Consider the following 19,020-nt stretch of genomic DNA (forward strand, 5'->3'; position numbering starts at 1 on the left):
CTGTGAACCTAAGTTTTAACCTTTCTGAGGGTTCCCTGAGAAGGCTTTGCATAAGGTTGCCTTTGTTTTGCCATATGGAGAGCTGGGGCTGCTTTCAGGAAGCGTCAGAAGTGTTAAAGGCAGGAGTACTGAATGCAGCAATACTGTCTCTAACATGACTTCTGCTACTTTAATGAGAAGAATGACTAGGCATGGGTTCAAGTTTCCCTGTCCCCAAATGAAACCAAAGGCCATATATAGTTCTCCTGGCATACTGAGGAGCTGTGGTGAATGAACAACTAATCCATGCAGACTTTCGGAGTCTCTGCCTGTGTCCCAGTGTCCCAAAGGAAAATTGGGACACTGAGTATTGCTATCCATAGAAAGGGACCATGCCCTCTCAGTTTCCTCCTGAGTAATTATCAGGACAAAAAAGATGATTATGTTAATATAAAACTTCTGAAAATTCAGCATTCTACTCTGACTGCTCTTTAGGCTTAATGCTTCTCTTTTTCCTGGACAAATCCAGGGGCAGAATGATAGGGGATCCAGCTACCTGGTTTCCCCTGTGACTGACCTAGACCTGGATCACAAGGATACTGACCACAAAGTCTCCCTACGATGGCCCACACAAGCAAGAAAGGAGAACATAATGGAGCTCTGAAAGGTTTACAGATACTCTCATTCCTTTAGCATCTCACATTTCTGGACAAACCATTTACTGTGAGTAGGGGATGACTGAATGGAAGTCAAAGTTATAGTTACTAGAAATACAGACTGTGGCAGTAGAAAACCCTAGGCACAAGGGAAGTAAAATATTAAGATTCTAAGGTATAAGAATAGGATATTAATGACACTTTAAATCTGCTACTGAAGACTTACAGACACACACACACATCTGCACATGTGCACACCCTTGTGTGTCTTTCCCAAAGACAACAGGCCTGTTAAATTTGCTTTCCTAGCTAGTCAACTCAGATGATTTGATTGCCATTCACACGGAAATAGCAACGGATGTCCCAGAACCTGAACCTTCCCAACTAATTATCACTGGATGTCTTCCCCAACTCCTCTAGTCATTATTTAGTCATTCTAGGAACATCCAGCTTGTGTTACACACAGAAAGGGAAAATTGACTGATTGATTGGTCTCAGTTAGCTCCTGCAAAAAAGACTGAGTTTAATTATTCACTTAACAGCCAGCCAAGGAGCCATGCTAAAGCAAGTAACCCTGTGGCCACTTGAACATGGATACAGGTCCAGCTTGGGGGACCGCAATAATCATAAACACTTTATTTGCAGACACACCACATGTGCCTCCTGGGTGGAAGCCAGGCATTAAGTTAACATGAGAAAACACTGTGACTACTATCTCAGATGTAGTTATAACAGATCTTCAAGTGTTTAAGGATACAGAGTAGACTATGCAACCCTAAAAACAACTGTGAAGTGCTCTCCACAATGAGGTTATCTTTGCTTATTTGTTGAAGCCCCCAAGAGAGACAACTGACTCATTTATAGGCACATTGAAGTAGTTATCCTTACAATGGGAGTCACTCAGTTACAAAAGTATATGTCTGAGATTTAACTAGTAACTTATGAGATAAACTGAACAGATCTTGTCTCAGCCTATGATGGTCATATTAAACACCGCAGCAAATGAAGTTGTATAATCAAAGGAAAATGGAACAGAAGCCAGTATGTTGTCTCTGCTATCTTAGGAGCAGAGATACAGAGCACCTTTGTTCCACTGTATTTTTTCAAGGATGCCTGTATAACAAGCAGCCTTCGAAAAAAATAAAAATACTATTATATGTACAAGCAAAGAGCAGGTTTGCTTACTACCTGTGTAAGATTACAGTAAGTTTAGCGGCTTATCTCGTTACCTTAGGTTCCTTCTGGAGACTCTATGGGAGCATCTGTGCCCTAGCCTCTTCCACAGGCTTACAACATTAGAAAATGAGATTTGTTAACATTAGTTAGAGGCTGCCTGCATTTCTTAGATCTCTGCTTCCTCTACCTTTAAAACTAGTAATGAAAAGTCCAGTCCTATGCATAATGCCATGTCTCTGGTTCTGATTCTTCTGCTTTCTTTTTTCATTTATAAAGATTCTTGTGATTTCACTGGGCACGGCCAGATAACCCTACATAATTTTCCTCTCTCAAAATCCTAACTTTAAACGACATCTACAATAACACCTTTTCCCAATATGATAATTCACAGATGTCAGGACTTAAAACATGGTCATCTTTGGGCAGCCACTGTTCTGTCTACCACACTGCCCAGTGTAAAAAGTTTCAGGTTCTGTAAGCTCATGATTTGTCTTCTATTTTGTATTGTCTGGTTCTCAACACATCAACCTATAGGAATCAAGGTTCAGGACAGAAGTGCAAATGTGGACATAGTGGTAGATGCCATTGTGAAGAACTACTGTTTCAGCTGGGCACGGTGGCTCACTCCTGTAATCCCCGCACTTTAGGAGGCCGACGTGGGCGGATCACGAGGTCAGGAGATCGAGGCCATCCTGGCTAACACAGTAAAACCCCATCTATACTAAAAAATACAAAAAAAAACTAGCCAGGCCTGGCGGCGGGTGCCTGTACTCCCTGCTACTCGGGAGCCTGAGGCAGGACAATGGCGTGAACCCAGGAGGCAGAGCTTGCTGTGAGCCCAGATTGCGCCACTGCCCTCCAGCCTGGAGTGGTTAATATTTTACTTCCCTTGTGCCTAGGGTTTTCTACTGCCACAGTTTGTATTTCCAGTAACTATAACTTTGACTTCCATTCAGTCATCCCCTACTCCCAGTACATGGTTTGTCCAGAAATGTGAGATGCTAAAGGAATGAGAGTATCTATAAATCTTTCAGAGCTCCATTATGTTCTCCTCTCTTGCTTGTGTGGGTCATCATAGGGAGACTTTGTGGTCAGTATCCTTGTGATCCAGATCTAGGTCAGTCACAGGGGAAACCAGGTCCTATCCTCATTCTGCACCTGGATTTGTCGGCAACAAGAAGAAAAAAAAAAGAGAAACTATTGTTTCAATAGCTCTGTCAACATCCATAAACTATGGCAATCTTATTAATTTGTAAATACAGTTTCTGATTCTTCATAGTTCTTTTTTTATTATTATAGTTTAAGTTCTGGGGTACATGTGCAGAATGTGCAGGTTTATACATGTGTATACATAGGTATATACACACCATGGTAATCTGCTGCACCCATCAACCCATCATCTACATTAGGTATTTCTCCTAATATTATCCCTCCCCTAGAACCCCACCCCTGACAGACCCTGGTGTGTGATGTTCCCCTACCTGTGTCCATGTGTTCTCATTCTTCAACTTTCACCTATGAGTAAGAACACGTGGTGTTTGGTTTTCTGTTCCTGTGTTAGTTTGCTGAGAATGAAACTTTCCAGCTACATCCATGTACCTGCAAAGGACATGAATTCATCCTTTTTTATGGCTGCATAGTATTCCATAGTGCCTATGTGTCACATTTTCTTTATCCAATCTAACACTGATGGGCACTTGGGTTGGTTCTAAGTCTTTGCTATTGTGAACAGTGTCTCAATAAACATACATGTTTTTATAATAATAATAGTATATAATATATGATAGTATAGTAGTTCTTATTACTATGGTTATCTTGATTAGGGTCAGACATTTTATAGAAAATGAACCAAGTAAGTATGGGAGGATAAATAATACAGTTATTCATTGCAATGATAAAAATCAAGCTTTCTTGTGAAAATTAGAATTTTGGAAAGTTTCAATCTGCATTAGCCTGCCAGCTTCCCACTCTTTAAAACTTTTCTGATAAAGGCAGTAATAATATTAACAAATCTCATTTTCTAATATTGTAAACCATCTGAAAGATCTATACAACTCAGCGAACCAATATTTCCAAATGACAAATGTTACAAAATTACTGAAAGGCATAAAATTCACTTAAAACATTAAAAAAAAGGTGTTAGAAGTTTAATATAACACAGAAAAGAGTTCACTGATTCCACACGAAGGTCTTCAATAAATTGTTTTTTTTTTTTTCTCTGAGATGGAGTCTCGCTCTGTTGCCCAGGCTGGAGTGCAGTGGGGCAATCTTGGTTCACTGAAAGCTCCACCTCCCAGGTTCACGCCATTCTCCTGCCTCAGCCTCCCGAGTAGCTGCGACTACAGGTGCCCACCACCACGCCCGGCTAATTTTTTTGTATTTTTTAGTAGAGATGGGGTTTCATCATGTTAGCCAGGATGGTGATCCACCCGCCTTGGCCTCCCAAAGTGCTGGGATTACAGGCATGAGCCACTGCACCTGGCCAATAATTTTTAACTAAAAGTATCCTAAGCCAAAAAGTTCGAGAAGTACTGCCTAAGTACAGCAGGGATATATAAAGAATCAAAGGAAAGACATCATCTAGGAAAGTCCCAATGTTGGCACCTATTGTCAGGCAAATCTAGGGAAATGTGAAAAGTTTCACTTTCTTCTTAGCGAACCATACCCAAAATATAGGTCTCAAATTGTTAAGTGGTTGGTATATCAATTAACGCAAATGAGTGGTGACAGAGAATTCATATAAAGCATTTTCTCTTGGCCTTCATTGTTTGGCTCACTGTCATGAAGTCAGTTGCAACAGCATTTAATCTACTTTTTCATTTAATCTAGAGAAATAGCTTATAGGCAGGTATGATAAACAGACAATCTCAGTAATGAGCCAATTACAGTTTGTCCAGGGATACGAATCAAAGACATGGAAACATGAGAATAAGTGATTATCAATAACTACAACATTCCAAAGAGTATGGTCTTTCAAGAGCAGAGTAAATATGGAGTTCTGATGCAGAATATAAAACTCCAGCAAAATAACATCCTAGGAGTTAGTATAAGTACTACCTGTAACAGCAAAAGACCCTGCAGTGATTGCTGTGGTACACAAAAGAATACAAAGAGCTACAGAGAGCTACTCACAGGTAAATTCAAAGAGAAATAGTCATTGCTAAATTTAGAGATGAGGAAACCAAAAGAAGCCTAGAATTACTAAAACAGTTTCAGAAAGGGTAAATTATTACAGTCATGTTTAGCGTCATAATTTCTACACTACTAGTAGGTTCTCATAAGGTAATACTCTATCTTAGATCACATATATTGTTGGCCTTTTAAAGCATGCACAACTTCACTGTATTTACATTTAATGCCTATGACTATTTTATTTATAAAACTGAAAGAGGTTACAACTAGTTCTAAAACTCTAACACAGTGATTATTTGCAAATGGAGATATCTCTATGAATCTAAATGCCAACCTTGGCAGCAAAAGAATCAGGAAATCCAAAAAAAGATTGTAATGCCCAAAGACACTGAAATATGCTTTTGCCTTACTTGTTTTGGAAAAGGCCAACAACTGGGTCACTCAATTAGTATCATCAAGTCATACATTTCCAGATGTCCAATGGTTCTCTACTTTTATGGATTACCTAAATGGAACTACTTGGTCACAATTTTGTGAAGTTACACTTCCCCAGCTCCAATTAAACCAATCATAATAAGCTAAGAAACATCCAGCCTTGTTTTTTTACCCAGATCATTTTAACGTATGTTGACACTATTGCAAGACTGATGGAAAAACTAAACTCTAAATCTCTTCTAAGTGTGCTCTTTTAAACTCTCAATTCAGAATATTTCATCTCTGGTCACCGATAGGTGAGGATTTCTCTCCATTCTCGCCAATTCTGCAGAAGACAATAAATGGGTGGCCTAGGATTCAATTTAATTCTGGTCACTAGTCATCTAGAAAGAAAGAATGTTTCTACAAGTTAAGAGGTCAGGCCCACTAGACTGCTCCCACTTCAGATGTCAGAAACAGGGCTCATTTTGTAAACTATGCTGCCCTTACCCTCCTCCTTTGGTTCAATTAATTTGCTAGAGTGGCTCACAGAAGTTAGAGAAACACTTAGACTTACAGGTTTATTATAATGAATATTACAATGGATACAAATGAAGAGCTAGACAGGAGATGCAAATGGTGAGGTATGTGGGAAGGAGCATGAGGCTTCACTGTTCCAGGAACCTCTTGGATCCTTCACACTTCAAGCTACCTGGAAGTTATGTAAACCTCACTCACTAGGTTTTTATGAGGCTTCACTGCATAGGCATAACTCACTACATTACCGGTGGCTGGTGATCAACTAAACCTTCAGCCCTGGTGCCCTCCCTGGAAAGCTTGCGATAAGACTGAAAGTCCCAATCTTCTAATCACAAGGTTGGTTTCTCTGGCAACCAGCTCCCATTCTGGGACTAAGAACATATCAATAGTCACCTCATTAGAAAAAGATTCTCCTATCACCAGGAAATTCCAAGTGATCTAGGAGCTGTTTGTCAAATGCTCCTATTACTCAGGAAATTACAAAGGTCTTCGGAGCTCTATGTCAGGAACTGGAGGTCAAAGATTAAATATTGGAACAAAAAATTCTCCTAGCATCCCATCAACAAGGGTTTTAGGAGGTGCATGTTAGGAAAACGGGGCAAAGAACAAATATATTTATTATTTCCCAGAGGAGAATCTGTTTTGTCTTTTTCAGTTTAGAGGTTGCCTCCATTATTTGCTTTATTTTCCTGCCTCCATCTTTAAGATCAACAGCAAAACGTCTTCAGACCTCTCTCTTACTCTCTCTCTTTTCTCTCTTTTTCTCTGTCTCTCTCTGAGATCTCCTTACTTTTTTTGGCGGGGACAGTGGGGGCTATAAATTCTCCTTTTAATCTTATTTTTATTTTAAAATATTTTAAGAACAAATAAAACTTATATATTCCTAGGACATCTCTTTTTCTGACTGATCTTGCTGCCCTCCTCGTAAACGAACTCCTGTGACTGGAGTTCACTACATAATCCAAGATAATCTTCCAATCTCGAGATCCCACTTTATGATATCTGCAAATCAAGTATTGCCAAGCTGGAAAACATTTTCACAGGTATCAGAGATTAGGACATAAATATCATTTGATGAGTTGGGGCATATTATTCTACCTACCACATATACATTATTGCCTTTAATGTGGTTCACACTTCAATTCCTAAAAGAGAAACTCTCTTCAAAACTAACAGCACAACTTCTAGAATCAGTTCTCCACCAAACAATACTGCCTTGTGTGAGAACACAAAATGTATCATCTTAGCAAGCAAATATTATCATGACATATTAAAGGGGGAGAAGTGTACCAGAGTGAGGATCACTGAAGGACACTTTGGAATTATTACATTGAAACAAAAATCCAAGGCAATGAAAATAAATAAAATTATCTTGGTGGCACAGAGAGACAACACTGGATATTTTATAAGTCTGTCCCATCAACTAATCCTCAACTCATAAAACTCACAGTTTTAAGTACCAACATAAATTCAACTAGAAAATGGGCTGAATCATAAAAACATAATCTCAGGGTCTGAGTGGATATTAAGGTCAACTAACATCTTTTTTTTCTTTTGAATATTCTACCTGGTAAAATTTTAACATAGTTCACATGCACTGCTTTGAACAACATATTAAATTTATATAATACTTTATATGTCTAAATGCTGTCACAGATACTACAGTATCTAAAAGTTACTTTGTACATCACATTAAGATCAAGGAAAAAAGAACTCGGAAGAGACAGAGAAAAGAGACAAAGGGATTTAATTTGGGCATTAGGCTAAAACTTACTTTATATAACCAAAAATTGTCCAAATAAAGTACTTTGAAACTCTGGAATCTAATCAGAACTTACAATAACCAGGGAAGTACTTGATTAAAAAAAAGAAGATACTACATTTCAGAAAGAGATCTGTGGCATTTTAATTTACCTGCCTGCCATCCCTAATCTGTACCTTGAGGGTAACCATTAGGAAAGCAGCTAGTATTCCTGGTGTGAACTGCTGGTGCCAGAGTGGGGAATATAAACCTTGCTCTTAAAAGAGCTATGGTGGTGGGGTTCACTTGTCTAGTGAATCCCCAGGGGAAGGCCACAGAACCTTCTCAGGGCTGTTGTGTCCTGCTGGTGATATTTGTTGAAGCCCCAGCCACTAGAAGTAAGGAGTAAACAGAGAAAAAAAGTAGTATGTAGGCTAAAAAGCCTTAAGGGGAAATAAGAGGCTGGGAAAGAGATACACAAAAAAGTTAAGGTTTTATAAAGGATTGACAAATACCATGGGACCTACAAGGATACATGCATGTCCAAAGCAGGATGCACATGTAGAAAACCCTAGGTTTTCTCCTCTGGCTGACCATCAGGATGCACACAACAAGGCACCATCCTCCTTTGGGGCATTCCTTGGTTCCAGGCAGACCCCCATCCCACACCACCTGCAAATACCAAAATCCAAGAATCTTCAAATCCCTTACATATAATGTTATAGTATTTGCACATAACCCACACACATCCTCCAGTATACTTTAGAGTACTCAGAATACCTAATACAATCTACATGCTATATAAAGAGTTGTTATGTTGTATGGTTTAAGACAAATTAAAAGAAAAAAAAGTCTACATGTTCAGCGCAAATGCAACCATCTATTTTTAATTTTTCAAATATTTTCAATCCACAGTTGGTTGAACCTACACATGTGAAACTCACAGACACAAAGGGCCAACTGTACTACTTAAGGTAAGTTTTAAATCGCCCAGCTAAGCACTGAAGACACCCAATCTACAAAGACTGGAAGTTTTTACTGCTATTCTTGTTTCTCCAGGCTTTTCATAAAATTTAACTCACTAGCTGACCACAAACTGATGTAGAGACTTCTGAAACCCACACACAACAAACAGTCTTCACAAAAATAGTTTGGCCACTTAACAAACCCCAAAATTCACTTAAAAAAAACCCGTAACAACCAGCAACCACAAACTCTGGTGAGTAGACAGAATCTGATTTCCAGTGTTAGGACCAGGTACTCCCCAATACCACTTCAAGACAAGGCCAAAGGGTATCTATGCCTTCTTTTGACCTAAGATTAGTCAGGCTTTTCTTTCATCTACAGACCGCAAATTTTGTCTTACCACTGGTCATGCACTAAAATAAGAGCACACACTCACTTTAATAGCTCATCTGAAGAACTGGTTTACCATATGAGATACATTGCCTGCTCTCTGTTCTCCCCATTTGCTTGTTCAATCTGTCCTTAAGCTTCTACTAATCCTGCTTATCCTTCCCTGTGAAAGAAAAATATTTGTTTGATTTTAAGGTGCTTAAGCTTCCTTAATTCAGTGTTATCTCTACTACAATAATCTCTTTAATGTCTAAATCTGAATTTGACAGTTACCATATGGTAATATTCAAAGCCTTCGGTTTCAAAAAAAATTGTAAGTCATGCAAAAAAAAAAAAAAAAAAAGGAAAAACAACAGGAAAGTATGGGCAATGAACAGAAATAAAAAAAATAAAACACTCTGGAGGAAGCCTAGGTTTTAGACTTACTAATGGTTTTATAAACCAACTGTCATAAATATATTCAAAGAGCTAAGTGGGAAACCACAAACAAAGAGCTAAAGAAAATTAGGAAAACAGTAAGTGAACAAAATAATAACATAACCAATCAAATGAAATTCTGAAGCTGAAAAGTACAACAAAATGAACATTTTACTAGACAGGCTCAACAGCAGATTTGAGCAGGCAGAAGAATCAACAAACTGGAAGCTAAGTCAACTGAAACTATACAGTCTGAGGAACAGAAAACAAAAGATAAATAAAAATCAAGAGCTTAAAAGACCTTTGATTCTCTCCAACATACAGAGACATGCCTACTACCCACAATAGGAAGAGGCAGCAAAGGGGTGGTAATGGATATCTGCAGAATAGCCAAAAACAACTTCACATTTGATGAAAATCATTAATTTACACATCCAAGAAGCTTCAGGATCTGTTAAGTAGGAAAAACTCAAAGACTATCCTTCAAAATAAAGGAGAAACTGAAATATTCCCAGATACACAAAAGCTGAAAGAACATACTACTAATAAATCTGACCTACAAAAAAAATGCAAAAGAGGGCCCTGTAGTCAGAAATAAAAGGCCACCAGACAATAATTCAAACCTATAAAGAAAAATAAAGAACAATGGCAGAGATAACTATGTAGGTAAATATAAAAGCCAGCATTATTAAACTAGGGGATTGTAAGGTTTTTTTCTATATGATTTAAAAGAAAAACTTACAAAACTAATTTTATAAAATAAATTTATAAAACAATGATATCGACACACACTGTATAAAGAGGTAACGTGACAATCAAAGGCCGAGTGCAAAACTATAAAGGAGCAAAGTTTCTATACACTACTGAATCTAAGATTCAAACTAGTTTATCATAAACAATAAACCAATTCAAACTACTTTATTATACACTTTATTGTAAGTGTTAAGAACAGAAAAAGATATTCCATCAAAATAATAAGCAAAAGAAACTAAGACAATTATGCTAATATTACACAAAATAAACTTTAAGACATAATATTTTTAAAGAGACAAAGGACGCTATCCATTAATAAAAGGGTAATCCACCAAGTAGATTTAACAAATATTAACTTATATGCACTTAAGACCAAAATATATTAAGCAAAAACAGGCAAAACTTAAGGGACAGAAAATCAGCACAAGAATAACAAAACCTAAAAAAGCCCATCTTCTCTAGTTTCTGACTTAGGTATTGTAACTTACCAAAGAATGACAGAGTCATTTTTCTTTTTAATTCATCTAAGATTTTTAAAACAACACAAATATTATTTCTGCATCCTGGAAAAGAGGGGCAGAGGTTCAGTTAAAATTAAGTAATTTTTATTTCCCAGTCAGTGACATACAGGAAATAAAAAAATAAAGGTGATAAGGAAGTAACCTAAAAGTGAATTTGGAAATACAAAATATTCAGCAATTTTTAAAAATAAAAATTTAAAAAAATATTTAGATATGTATTTCAATCCTATCTCAGTTAGTTGAATAACGAAAGAAAGAAACCCAAAGTAAAATGATGGCCAGAAACACGAGCAAAGAAGAAAGGAATATGAGGTAAGTATAGAAAAGTAAGACAGAAACAGAAGTAAATTCTGATTATTCACAACTAGCTATTAACTAGAGCTCTGCTCTTCAAAGGGTCATTAACTTTAGTTGTAATATGGTCATTAAAAATGCTATTTGATTAAACCTTTGTTTCTAACTGAAGGACTTTTTGTTTCATCACAAGGAGCATAAACAGGAACTTACTGAGCTTATGTATTAAATTGAATGCTTTTTTATTACAGCTCTCTCCTGGGGGAAGCAAATACTGAGGATAAATGACATGTCCAAAATGACAATGCTGAATCCCCCAGTAAGTTCAGGCAACAGCTTCTTTCCCAATTATGCAAGTTCTGAACCTTTCTGTTAGAATACAAGGCGAGAGGGAGGAGGGAGAGACAGACAGAGAGATAACTCAGCAGTAACATCTTCATGCACAGACCAAAAAAAAAAATCTGACCCTAAGCAAATCTCCAAAACCTAACTTTGCTCAAGCGTAAATGTACTGTAAATGTTAAGTAAACATAAATCCGCTTAAAAAGAGGCATTTTGCTGAAATGTAAACTGAATCTTTTTTCCTCATTTTTGAAGCTCGTGAAACAGATTAGAAAAATATTTCAACATTTCACAAAGGCATTTTTTTTGAGTATTGAAATGCATAATGAAGTAAGCGCTACCTTACTTACATAACTAAGTATGTAGGACATTGAACGTTTGAATATGTCTAAATTAAAGAAAAATAAAGAGGATTCAACCATCTTAGGCCGTTTCTTTGCAGTTCTGTATTTCAGGGTCCTGAAAGTTTTATTTGCTGCAGCGAATTCCTTGCGCAAACTTTTCTAATCTTTAGGCACCAAACCCCAGAAGAAAAGGGATTTCGATTGTTTTAAACGCCGTCTTAATTTTGCGGTATTCAAAGGAAACGAGTTGAGTAAAGTAAGGAAAATGTTCCTGTGTCTCCAGGATTGAGAGATCAAAGACGCCGCACTTCAGCTTCTGCTTTGGCGTGCACAGGACAGAGAAAGAGCAATGAAAGAAAGAAGAGAGAAACGAAGAGAGAGAGAGAGAAAGAGATAGAGAAAAGAAGAGAAAAGAGAGAAGATGTTTTGCAAGAGAAGTTGTCATACGATAATGGTGCCCAATTTAGATCGAGGTCCTCTGGCATCACCTCTCATCCTTGGCTGGAGATGTAGCCGTGCAGGTAGCGCCAAGAACTGAAGCCCCAGAGCTCAGTCGGTCTCACCGACTGGCTGCGGCCACTTGCCATCCGGTCCTGTGACTGAGAAGGAAAGGAGACTGCGTAGCTGGGGGTGCAATGCGCAGCTCCAGCTACAAAGCCCGGCTTTCATACTGTGTAACAGCTTCACCTCAACACATTCTGCTCAATAGCTTCAGGAGAGAACTAGCCTGTGTCCCAAGTAAGCCCTAGACGGTGGTGACCAGCACCGGGAATAAGGCGACGGCAGGGACTGGAAAGGGTACACCTGGTGCGTGGGTCCCCGCGGTGCCAGCCACACGTGGCTTTCATACCTAGCGCGCCCTCGGGGTCGCACTCTTCCCGCTGAGACCAGGGCGCGCGCTCAGCCACTCTTCTCCACCCCTCTGGACAGGAACCCACCCCAGAGCTGAGTTGCGTTCTGCCCTGTTTGGCACCAATCGTCTTGGCACCACCGCCGCTGCCTCTTCTCGGTGTTACCTCTCCCCTACTTCGCCACGGGGTGACTTCAGCAGCAAAACCGGCAGAGTAGCATCACGGAAGCTCATGGACTTAACGCAGGGCCCTATAACTCTGGCGACCAATCGCTGCATGCCAAGTACCACACGTGACCGGAGGAGGTTGACTCCGCCATCCACTCTTCCTGACACTACCAACCTATCTTGGCGAGTGCCGGAGGGTGGGGAACATTAAATCCTGGGCTCAGCCTCAGGCCGACAGAGCCGAAAGTGGCCTCGGGAACCTATGCCTGTTAAAAAAGAACTACAAGTCCCAGCAGGCTGAGCGGCTACGGCTCTCTGGACCTGCTCGGGATTGGAGCGTAATGCAGCGTTCTAGGAAAGAGAGTATTTCTTCTGGGTGTGGCCAATGTGGCCAACCCGGCTTTGTAGTTCCCAGGCCGGTGTTCCCGTATGGTAAGGTACTCATTACCGTTCTGGAAAGGTTTAGATTTTTATTCCAACCATATTCTTTTGTTAGAGAATGTACGAAATTAACGACAAGTGAGAGTACACATAAAGTCTATTTTGTTATTGCTTAACCTTATGGGGATGTCACCTGCTGTTCCTAGCCATCAATGATGTAGGGATAAAAAGTACATGACGTTAAAGGGTAGGTTCATTGGCTTTCAGCATATCAGTTTTTAAGCTCTGACACCGACCCAGACTCCAGCCTGTCCAGTGCAATGGGGTCCACGTACTGTTCCCCGCTGACCCACGCGGGCTTGAAACAACTATCAGCAGCTATTTTGCACCTAGTACAGGTTAAATGGACTCCACTTTCTCCGCTATCCATTTCTTACTTACATTTATACATTTGTTAATCCATTTATTTTCCTTGATATGATGGAGGCGAAGGGGAATTCCCTGAAAAAATCACCTATTTCTTTTAGATGCAATTACGGTTCCAGTTATCAAAACGTGGGAGATCAGGATAATTATACACCATGCATTGCCTTGTTTTTAAATGCACAATTTACTAACTTTTCATATATATGTATATATATGTGTGTATATATGTGTGTATATAAGTGTGTGTATATGTGTGTATATGTGTGTATATATGTGTGTATATATGTATGTGTGTATATATGTGTGTGTATGTATGTGTGTGTGTGTATATATGTGTGTGTATATATATATGTAATCCTGACGTAAGTGGACTTTGTGTCTAGCTTCTTTTGCTTATAATAACGGTTTTGCTTCCAAGGTCGTAGTATAATATCAGTACAGTTAGCCCTTTGTACTAGTGGATTCTGAATCCCTAGACATCTGTAGATTCAACCAACCACAGATCAAAAATATTCAGGAAAAATAAATGAATGGTTGCATCTGCGTCAAACATGTACAGACTTTTGTCTTGTCCATATTCCCTAAGCAATATAGCAACTATTTACATAGCAGTTACTTTGTATTAGATATTATAAGTAATGTATAAATGATTTAAAATATACAGAAGGAGGTGCATCGGTTATGTGCAAATACTACATCTTTTTGTCGGGGGATTGGAAGGACAGAGTCTGAACCTGTCACCTATCCTGAGTGTGACATACAGTCTTGGCTCATTGCCACCTCTGTTTCTGAGGCTCAACCAATCCTTCTGCCTCACCGTGTAGCTTGGACTACAAGCTCACCATCATGGCAGGCTAATTTTTGTACCTTTTTTTGGTAGACACAGGTTTTCACCATGTTACCCAGGCTACACATTTATATCAGGGACATGAGCAACTATGTATTTTGGTATCTTGTGGACGGGTGTTCCTGGAAACCAGTCTCCCTGGATACCACAAGACAACTGGACTTCATTTATTTTACAGCTCTAATATTTCATTGATTGGATATACATTTTGTTTACTTTTCCATCAATAAGCAGTTGAGTTGTTTCCACTTGTTGACTATTTTGTATAGTGGTGCTTTGAACATTCATGTGCAAGTATTTGTTTGAGTATCTGTTTTGAATTGTTTGGAATTGCTGGATCGTGTAGTAATTTGATGTTCAATTTGTTTGAAGAACTGACAAATGTTTTCCACAGCAGCTGCACAATTTTATATGCCTACCAACAGCATATAAAAATTCTGATTTCTCTACATCTTCACCATACTTGCTTTTCCCATCTGTTTGGTTAGCCATTTCACTGAGTGTGATTATCTTGCTGTAGCTTTACACTTTATAGTTGTTATTTTAATTGACAAAATCATAATTGTGTATATATATTGTAGTTTTAATGTACATTTCCTTATAGGTTAATGACATTGAGCATCCTTTTCTGTGCTTATTAGTTATTTATGTGTCTTTTTTGGGAAAATGCCTATTCAAATCTTTTGGCTTTTTAATATTTGAGTTGTTGGTCTTTTCTATTGACACTTAAGATTTCCTTATACATTCTGATATAAATCCCTTGGTAGATACGGTTTTCAAATACTTTCTCTTATTCTCTGACTTTCCTTTTTACTTTCTTCATGGTATCCATTGCCTCATAAAAGTTTTTAATTCAACATATCCAGTTTTTATTTTGCCCTTGTACTTTTGATGTCACATGTTAGAAGCCATTGGCTAATCCTAGTACATGATGATTTAGGACTATTTATTTCTCTAAAAGTTCCATAATTTTAGTTCTTACATTTATAACTTTGAACCATCTTAAATTAATTTGGTAGGATCCAACTTTATTCTTTAGTTGTTGATATTTGTTATCCTAACACCATTTGTTTAAGGCTACTCCTTCCTGCACTGAATAGTTTTCTCAACTTTGTGAAAATCAGCTCCTCACAGATGTCAGAGCTCAATTCTAGACTATGAATTTTACTCTATTCACCTATCATCCTGTCCTTACACCAGTACCACACTGTTTTTATTATTGTCATTTTGTAGCCGGTTTGGAAATTGGGAAGCATAATTCGTTCAACTATATTTTCAAGATTGATCTTGGTTTCTGGGTTTCTTAAAACTTCATATATTGGGAGGCTGAGGGGGGTGGATCACAAGATCGGGAATTCAAGACTAGCCTGACCAACATGGTGAAACCCCATCACTACTAAAAATACAAAAATTAGCTGGGCGTGGTGGTGCATTTCTGTAATCCAGCTACTCAGGAGGCTGAGGCAGGGGAATCACTTGAACCCGAGAGGCGGATGTTGCAGTGAGCTGAGATCGCACCACTGCACTCCAGTCTGGGTGACAGAGCAAGACACCATCTCAAAAAAAAAAAAATCATGTGAATTTTCAGGTTATCTGTTCATTTCTAGGAAAATAACACAAACAAAAAGCTGGTTGCAATGTTGACAGAGATCTCATTGAAGTTGTAGATTAGTTTGGGGACAATTGGCATTTTAATGTTATTAATTTTTCCAAACCATAAATACAGATACCTTTCCATTTTTCCTTAGGTTAATTTCTTTTAACATTATTTGTAGTTTTCTTGTACAAATCTTATATTTCTTTTGTTAGATTTGTTACATGTATTCATTATTTTAATGATATAAATTGTCTCCCTTTCACTTTTGAATTATTCATTACTAATGTATGGAAATACAACTGGGTTTTATATGTTGATATTATTTGCCTCAACATTTCAGAATTGACTTATTAGCTTTGATAGGTGGTGTATGTGTTTCCTAGTATTTGCTATATGCAAGATCTTGCAAATACAGCCGTCTTCCACATAACACTTCAGTCAACAACATGACCACATAGACAATGGTGGCCTCATCATATTATAATAATTTTACTGCACCTTTTTATGTGTAAGTGTGTTTAAGTAAACAAATATTTACCATTGTGTCCTAATTGCCTACAGTATTTAGTTTAGCAACATGCTGCACAGGTTTGTAGCCTGAGAGCAATAGGCTATATCATATAGCCTAGGTGTGTGGTAAGCTAAACTATCCAGGTTTCTGTGGGTACAGTCTATGATATTTGCACAATGACAAAATCACCTACATATGCCATTCTTAGAATGTATCTCTGTTGTTAAATCACCTACACATGCCATTCTCAGAATGTATCTCTGTTGTTAAGTGACACATGAGTATATACTATTACATCTTCCTTTGCAATCTGGATACTAACAGTTGTACTGTTTCTCAACTGTTGTGTCCTCAGCATTGGGAGGATGTTTTGAGGCAAATAACTTGGGCCCAGCTTTCCAAAGTAAAACTAATCTACTAACTGAAGAAACCTTAGGGCTGGATATTCAGCCCTTAATTTGTAAAAGGATATTTGCATAGCCCTTTGCTGGGTGAAGGAGAAGTAAGGGAAAGACTTTCAAAGGTCAGTTTCCCAGCCAGATTACTGAGGAATTCCAATTGCTAGTGACCACAGGGTGGGCGACACAGTGGTACACTGGGTACACTGCCAGCTGACACTGGCCACACCTACACAGCATCTCTGAATGCATGTGGTTAAAATTTCCTGGTGAATTTAGGATCCAAAAAAGAATTCTAGGTTTTCTGTCCAGGTAGAAGCATCTAGTTCTGGCTTGTTGACTCTGTCCCTGCTTCATCTTATATTTCTACCTCATGCGCATATACCATCAAATGTGTTGAGTCTGGGAAGAGTAGAGAAAAGGTGGTACAATGCCTGTCTCCCTAGGTGCAGTGGGTTAGCAGACCCTCTGGACATGCGACCAGATCAGAGACCAGGCCTACGCATCCACCAAATAGGTGATGGCGATTGTTATGGATTTGTGCTCTGTGCTTGGTATTTCATCTTACTACAGAGGACAGATGAAAGAGCTGTATATTGGAGCCTGCAGATGGATGGGGATGGATATGACAGTAAATTTCTTCTTCTGAGAATACACTTTCAACCTCTTGTTAACACAATGGCAGTCTTTGCTCTTCACTTCCTGAGCTGACCCTGTGAGTATTACCTAATGCTTTCCTGAGGCTCTAGATGCTTCGTAGTCAGTGAAGGAGATGGCTTTCACCCTTAACATCTCCAAAAGTAACTTTAGTTCCCAAATACTTACTAATTTGCATTGGTTTCGGGTAGGCTGGACTCACACACCATCTCTGCAGTGCAATGCTATGTTCACTTCTGAAATCCCAAAACCCGAAAGGATGGATTCCTACTGAGACCTATAGAGGAAAGCTGCTGAAGAGAAAGGACAGCAGAGATACAATTGCCTATGTTGAGAGATGCTCTTGAGTCCCATAACATACAACCTACCAGTTTTCTGCAACCCGAAAGCCCAGGGCTGGCACTATAATCTTAACTAGTCACTACATAAGGTTTTTGTTTTTATGATGTCTATCCATAGTTATAGTTCTTCATTCCACAAATGCGGAAAAACTGTGTTATCCTTGAGAATTTGATATCTCAGGACTGTGCAATGTGGATGTCCTCTGTCTCCCAGTATGGTGTCCCACTCTGATGGTAGACTGACATCCAGCACCATACAGCTGAGTTTACCCAGCCCAGACAAAAACCTCAAAAAATTGAAAAAATAAAATAAAAATCAAAATAAAATAGTAGAGAAACTAATTTTTTTTAAGGCAAAAAGTATTATCACCTAAATTACTAATAGTCCTCATCTTATTATCCACAGGAAAAATACCTAAACACAGGACCCTGCCTGCTGAGTGACTAATCTTACTGACACTCCTAGATTTAACTAGGCTCACAGATTCCTAAAATTCTTCCAGTATAAGAAGAGGTCAGCCTGAAGAAATGCTTTAAAATTGTTCTCGAGGTTTAGATACAAAATTAATCAGGTAAAGTGAGAGAATGGAAGATTTTAAGAGACAATTCTTTCAGATGAAATATTGGGCTGTGCAAAGGAGCTGCCTAAAACATGACCTGCTTGAGGTGCTAGTGTTATTTCAGCCTCAGTAGGAAGATCTCAGAAGATCTCACTTATTAGCATTTGCTAAATGACATTGACCTGCAGCATAGGTGGGAGCAAAAAGAGGCAGTTTCACCTGGCTGCTAGCCCCAATTCAATAAGAAATATTTGTTACCAAACTGAAATTCTTCTGAGAAATCTCCTAATCTGTAATGTGGGAACAATAACACCAGCTTGTGTACCTCACACAAGTTTCAGAAGATAGAACATGTTCAAGTGCTGTGCATATGTGTCCTAATAATTCACTGTAATAAAAATTGGGTCACCCCTATTCTAGAAAAGACACTCATTTGCTGATTTATTTTATAAGTAAAGGTCAGCTCTTCTACAAATCCATGTAGGAATGTAGGAGAAAAAGAGAAACTAATATTCTGTATTTCTGTTTCTTTCACTTCAAATTGTATTTTGTAACTAATGTAAAAACTTTACAAGTGCTATAAGATCATTGGGAATAAACAAAAAAATTCAGAGATACC

The 19,020-nt window shown here is 38.4% G+C and overlaps 1 protein-coding gene across 5 annotated transcripts in view; it reads right to left on the reverse strand.

The window, feature by feature from the left end:
• LOC129530273 (gamma-taxilin-like) overlaps positions 1-12,747 on the reverse strand; it is a 38,484-nt gene extending 25,737 nt beyond the window's left edge. Inside the window, exons 1-2 of one of the 5 annotated variants that reach the window (XM_063703377.1) lie at positions 12,604-12,747; positions 3,293-3,410 (exon numbers count right to left, since the gene is read on the reverse strand). The gene's annotated coding sequence lies outside the window, so the exon portion shown is untranslated. The other 4 variants (XM_063703376.1, XM_055377131.2, XM_063703375.1 and 1 more) reach the window with 4 other exon arrangements.
• Positions 12,748-19,020: the final 6,273 nt, after the last annotated feature.

Source organism: Gorilla gorilla, chromosome Y (assembly GCF_029281585.2).
Source record: "Gorilla gorilla gorilla isolate KB3781 chromosome Y, NHGRI_mGorGor1-v2.1_pri, whole genome shotgun sequence".
Classification (NCBI taxonomy): Eukaryota; Metazoa; Chordata; class Mammalia; order Primates; family Hominidae; genus Gorilla; species Gorilla gorilla.